The sequence below is a fragment of the Silene latifolia genome, chromosome 3, assembly GCF_048544455.1.
Source record: "Silene latifolia isolate original U9 population chromosome 3, ASM4854445v1, whole genome shotgun sequence".
NCBI lineage: Eukaryota > Viridiplantae > Streptophyta > Magnoliopsida > Caryophyllales > Caryophyllaceae > Silene > Silene latifolia.
In genome coordinates, this window is record NC_133528.1 from 126114215 (window position 1) to 126121179 (window position 6965).

Genomic DNA, 6965 nt, shown 5'->3' on the forward strand with positions numbered 1-6965 from the left:
GTTGTATTTCTGGATTTGTTTTCGGTTTGTTGATGGATATTTATCGTTCTTTGTCGTACTCTTTTTCGTTTGGATGATTTTAATTGGCCATAAGGCCGCTACTTGTTTGCACGTACTATGTTTGAGACCTAGTAGACATAAATTTTTAGTAGGAAATGGCATATGTGACTTTGTGCAGGTATGTTTATTGGCAAACTTGTGCCTAATGTCGAAAATTGCTCTCTGCCCACGAAAACTCGACCGAGTATACGGCATACTCGACCGAGTAGTGCTTACTCGATCGAGTATACTTTTATACTCGGCCGAGTACCAGGGAGTTGCACCTTACATTGTTGAAAATCGTTATAGCCTTAAATGGTTAATTTTTTGGTCTTGTGTATGCTTCAATATTTTGCTGGTGTCTCCGAACCTTGGTATAGGGTACCTTGTACATGTAATCATGACCTATGGGGGAGTTTAAAGTGTGACGGTAAAGGTGATATGTGGTGTGGTTGTGTTCGTAGTAGTAGTAGTAGTAGTAGCCCTCTTTAATCAAGGGCTATGATGTTTCATACGTCTTGTAGATCATTAAGTGTGTTATGTGTATCATTTTTTTGACTGCCATTCGTAAAGTGATTGTTCACTTACGTGTAGAGGTGTGTGTTTGATTTCTACCAGGGTATATGTTCCATAATTGTTGTTCTGCCTTCGATTGACCGTGGTTATTTGGTGGGCCGAACTTCGGGGACGAAGTTCCTCTTTAGAGGGGTAGATAACATCGCGATATAAAAAGTTCATATAAACCAAGATTCCTTTGTGCTTCACCTTCTTTTCTATGTTCATCTTTCCTCTTTTATGTTGTCACGAACTTAATATTGGTAATCGATACTAGAATTGGACACTACATCTGGGTGATGTTGTCACGAACATGGTAGTGGTTGGAGTCCTGTGCATCTTATGTGTTTTGTAGTGGTTGGAGTCTTGTGCATCCTATGTGTCGTGTTGAGTCATGAGAGGTTTCCTTATGTTGCTGTCTTAGCGGTTGGGAGGTATGGTTCGAACTTCGGGAACGAAGTTCCTTTTAAGGGGGGAAGACTGTAATATCCACTATGTTTAAGGACCCTTTTGACCAACCCTTTGACCACAGAAGACCTTAGGAGGGGATAGGTGAGAGGATAAGTAAAGATAAGTGACTTATGCGGTTGGTTGCTCGACCTAGTAGAGACTACTCGGCCGAGTAGTGGGAACACTCGGCCGAATAGGGCTTACTCGGTCGAGTATGAGAGTACTTGACCGAGTATAGCTGTTGTTTATGCGTTATTATAAAACGCAACTTTGCAAGTCTTAATTTATTTTTGACGGTTCCATTTCACTCGAACCCTAATTTATCCCTCTCTCACCTATCACCCACCTTGCCCTACACTCTTATCTAGCCTAAACTTTAACCATGGAAGGGGAGGGAGTTACAGATGAAGGATGCATATGAGGATGTCGCCGTCGGTCCGCGTCACTAGGTAAGTCACTGTTTTGTTGTCGTTTTCAGTAGGCTTTTGGGGTAGTCCTATAATAGGATGTGGTTACCGTTTGTAGGATGCGTCTCGGAGTCCTGCTTGGCTAATTGTGGATCTATTTTCTTGGTTTGGCGATAAGGTAGGGTTTCCCAACTCAGTTCCTGGTTAATTGATTTGAGATTGTATTGTATTGTGTACGATTGATTGCCTGCTGATCTTGGTGGGAGTGTTGGTGTTGGTGTGGTGTTGATGTTGTGACGATTGTGGTTGAGTCACTTGCGGGAGTGGCTTCACACCCTAGTTCGCCCTCCGTGGAACCCGTCACGGGAGGGGATGTGCACATTAAGGGACAGGGATATCGCTCGTTGATGAGCATGGCTTAGGTGGGGATTGGCTGCGGTCCCCCACTGGCGGTGAGGATTACCTGTTGCGATGGGTAATGGCAGGGCTACACACTTCGGTGTGTAGTCGGTTACTGTGTGAGGTCGGGAGACTGGAGGAGGAGGATGATCAGCTGGTTGCCTTTTGGTACTTGTCTTGTTTTGGTTATTCGGTAACTGACCCCGTGTTGTGTTTGCAAAACTGTGATGATCCATTCGGGGATGGTGAGCAGTTGGTTTAGCAGGTACAGTTGGTCTGTTTGCTGATGGGCTTGGAAGGGAAACGAGTCACCACGCTACCGGAATAGATGTCCCGACGCATGAGCTTAATAGCTGTCATAGTTATCACTTTGTATCTCGTTATGTAGTTTTGGGTTGTAAAGGCTTAAAGTATTATAATATAAATGTTCTTCTATTGTTTATTTGATCTACTACCTCGGGGGAACGAGATGGTAACACCTTCATACACCGGGATGGTCCTTGGTAAGGCATCTTAGTGTGCGGGGGTGTTACATAAACGCTCCATTGTGATCACCCACCTAGCGGGGGAGGATTCTGGGTTAACGGTTATGCTCCTAGGCACAACGAGGACGTTGTGTTCTTCAAATGAGGGTGATTGTAACACCCCACGTTAATTGAAGAGGTCCAGTGATAGGCGTAAGTGACTAGTGCTTAAAGGGATTGAAAGTACTACTCATATCAACAAAGTGCACTTTCTTTTATGGTCATCCATGCAATAGAACTCCGCAGTTAAGCGTGCTTGGCTGGGAGTACTTTTAGGATGGGTGACCTCCTGGGAAGGTTCCCGGGATGCGCATGAGTGAGGACAAAATGCGATATAAAGGACCCGTGTTGATCTGTGGGCCATGTACACAGCCTGGTGAGCTATCATAAGTAACCGCTCCCGACCCGATTTGGGCCGTGGTGTTACATTATAATTTGTATACTTGAAGATGCTTATACTGAGTTCCGAGAGTGCTTAGAGGACACATTAATAGAGCTAGTTGGGGATCGAGTCTGGGAGAAAATCAGCATTGAACATGTCAATGATGGTTCTGGAATTGGAGCTGCCCTTCTTGCTGCTCCTCACTTTCGCTATCTCGAGGTTGACGAAAAATGAGAAATTAGCTGTTAGTTATTATTCTTCCATTCCAATGAACACTTTTCAAAATCCCCCTTCGCATATTTTGAAAAGGTTAAACATCCTATTGGAACGAGGGAGTACAATATTCCTGCCGGAATAGTTTATAACATCAATTACGCTCTAAGCTCGCTCTTTAACGATTTTTACACCCACGAATTTTGTCCTTCCATAGTATATGGGGGAACATATATTCCGGTGAGAGGCGATACATTCTTTTTTTTTCTGAACATCAATAAATCGGGAGTTCAAAAGTTTAGAGTTTAATTGGTAGGTGACGTAATATTAAATCTTTTACGGTAATGGTATTGGTTATCACGGCATAATCTTGGTTAATATAACCAATATCGCCTTAAAATTCTATAAAATGTGCCCAAGGAACCTAAAAAAACCTTGATAACTTGGTTGTGAATTAGTGGTGGTGTCGATATTTAAAATTATGAGGGGTGATACCTCTTTTATGAATTATGTTTGAAATTCATTAGTAACAAAACCGGCTTTGTGGCTTTTACTTGACCTCGGGAAAATGTTACTCGTACATGATATATTGGATGTGTGCCTATTTTTTTTAATTTTCCATGTATTTTTAGAAGTTGCATGTAGATCTTTCCTGTTCATCTTTATATCTTTTGAAGACGGTTAATCATAGTTATACTACAAATCGTATCTCAAATGATAGTAAATCAGTACACATATACACACACACACATATACACACACACACACACACACACACACATATATATATATATATATATATAGAGAGAGAGAGAGAGAGAGGCGGGATCTCGTGAGTTTGGTTCTTATGGTGAGTTGTGAGTTTGAAAAATCTCAACCATTGGATGAGAATAAAGCACCGCTGAGATTAAATAAAAAAGACCCGACATCTCAATTATCAAACCAAATAATAAAGCATGCCCCTCTTTTTCACCTCTCTCTAAACCAAAGAAAAAAAAACCAACGTCTCTGTAACATACTCCGTGATTCCGTATGATTAATATCTGGAATTCATGTAAAAAAATATTGTAACACTTAGATCTTCTCAAATTTACTGATTTTCCCATCAATTTCATCGATTTCGCATCAATTTTTTTTTTTGTTCAATTGTCAAGCTTTGATTGCTGGACGAAAATCAAACACGAGAACTTCATCAATGGCATCCAATTGCAAACCTCCGGAACTCTTACTTCTTTATTTCCAACGAATAGGTGAAACACGAACCAATTTAATTGCCTCGTCTATAATGTTCTGTTTAGTAATTTGATTTGATTTTTGTTAATTTAATCTGATTAGCGTAATTATATAGCATAAAGATTCAGCCATTCCTATTTTATTTCGACTTGCATGCTAATCGAAATGCTTATAGTGCTTTTGAATTGGAATCGAATGATTTTCAGAACCTGGCCTTGCAAATTAACTACTTCAATTTCAAGGTTAGCGAATCAGTAATATGTTTGTTCAAGCATTTTTAAGGTATTTAAGTTTTTCCTGTTATTGCTTTTTAATACTGAATCCAGTTTGATAAGTTGTTTTGGATAGAAACTGATGTGCGAGACAAGTGAAATATGGATTTCCCTAATTATTAAATGAGTAAGTCAAACGATTGGATTGTTATTTGCTGGCATTGCCATCATTTTACAAATTGGTGTGGTCGGTTTCTTGGCTTTCAAGAGGAGGCAGCTTCTAAAGATGCATGACTGATCATGAAGGGAGGATTTAATTTGTATTAACTTGTTATGCCTACGTTTGATTAGGAAAATTTTTTACTATTCTTTTTCCCAATTTGAGCCCAAATGGAAGAGAAATGTGGTTGGTTGGATCGTGTTCGGTTGGCATTGGATTGAATTGATGACCATGGTGATTATCTTGGCTGACAGTAACTGTTGTATGAGACCGTCATTGTATTTGATATTTCTCATTTAATTATACGAGTAATTAATTAGCTTGGTTTTATGGATGAGACGTCTCGTAGAAGTACTTGTGCTTTAATAAAATGAATAGTGACTTACTCATTTAATTAAGATATTAATAACAATATTGGTGCCAATTTGTAGCTGCCCTTATTATTCACTCTTTTCTTGGGTTCACTCTTGACACTGATTGTTTAATCTTCTCACTTCTATATAGAGGTATTACTTAAAGTTTGGTGATCTAGGTTCAGTGAATGGTGAAATGGTGGCTGTTTCATTCGAGAGCAACCTCTGTCACGCTTTCGTGTCCCGTTTTGTGTCTCACACATCATCCGACTAACATATTTGCTAAATCTTTTATTTGACTAGGGAGGATTTGCAGTGGAACACAAGGTGGAGCAGAGAACTCATACTTCTTGTTTCATTCAACAATGACTTGCAACATTCATGTAATATGTTTCAGCTTTATTTAAGGTTTGCCTATTTACCCCTTATACTGTGGTAAACTAAATCAGATCATCAATGTGGTTGTTTGGCGTACTTCTTGTATGTTGTTTCTGCATGGCGTTATAGTAGCTACGCCTGTTTATTCATGCATGTCTATGCAACCTTTCTAAGAGACCACTGGATATCACTGTCAATAATGGCGTCCCTTATTTATATTGAATCTCTCTAATTCCTTGCACAAGATGCCGAATCCAAGCATTCCAAATTGGTTTAAGGAATTGTTTCAATTCGTCGAAAAAACTCAATGAGGAAGGACAAGTATAAAAAAGGCTATTAGCTCAATGGTAGAGCTACTTACATGTATGTGTACGAAGGCGTGGGTTCGAATCCCACGTAGCCTAAAAAGTATGTTGAACCATATAGCTTATATGTTTATGTTTTGATGATGTCAAGGTGTTTTACATTTTATATACTTGTTGCGTGTAATCGTTTGTCAAGTGTTTTAGAATTAACTTATTACAAACGAGCAACAAAGAAGATTGTGACAATTGCATGTAAAGTTCAAGCCTTCGTTCAAAGATCAAACGGTTCAAAGATTCATTCAAGAATTATGTGAAGACAAAGTTCGTCTAAAGATTAATCAAGCTTGGATGATGACGTAGCCTATACTCGAAGATCTCCTTGAAGATTAGAATAGTATAGGTGATTATCTTGTGATGGTAATCAAGAATGAGTTTCTTGAATTGGTAAAGTTATAGCTTTGCAGCTATAACATTACTAGTAAAAGAGCTCAATGTTATAGCTCTCCTAATATAACATTGAAATGCTGAGTTTTTACACACGACTTATATTGTTTCGAAAATTATTTTTATAATTGTTTAAAGTTTATTTTAAATGTTTTAATGAAAGTATTTATATAATAAAGCCCGGTTTAGTGAGGAGTTCGGCTTTGTATTGGACGTTGATTAGTAGTCGTGATGGATCAACTTATGAGTTGGACTTCGCTACTAATTAGGGTTCCAACATAGCCTCTCTTAAAACCTAAATTCTAAATCATATGTTAAGACTAGGGTTTGCACGAGTCACGAGGCATATGAGCCGTGACATCTCGTGTTACCTAGGGTATATTAGGTAAAGATTTTATTCTATAATAATATCTTTACATATCTTATATATCTTACTTAATATATTTGTTTATGATAAAAGATATTATTGTTTTAGGAAATCTTATCATAATCGTGGAATTTATAGTAAAGATAATATTTGAAAAGATTATATTCTATCTCTTAGAATATTCTTTATTATCTTTTAAGGCTTTTAGGAAAGAGATAATAAGAAGATATGATTTGTTTACATATCTTATTATTTTCGGCTATTAGGGTTTGTGCAAAAACCGTGTGGCCTACTCTCTTCCTTCCTATAAATACTTTGCTATTTACAACATCTAAAATAGAGACCTTAAGCATAAAAATTGATTTCAACTTTACAAAGCAAACCGTGTGTTTTCAAAGAAAAACCGTTTTGTTATTTTGAAAGGTCGTGTGTTTTAAAACTCGCATACTTGTTCTTATTTTATCGTTATAAGATAATAGTGCTT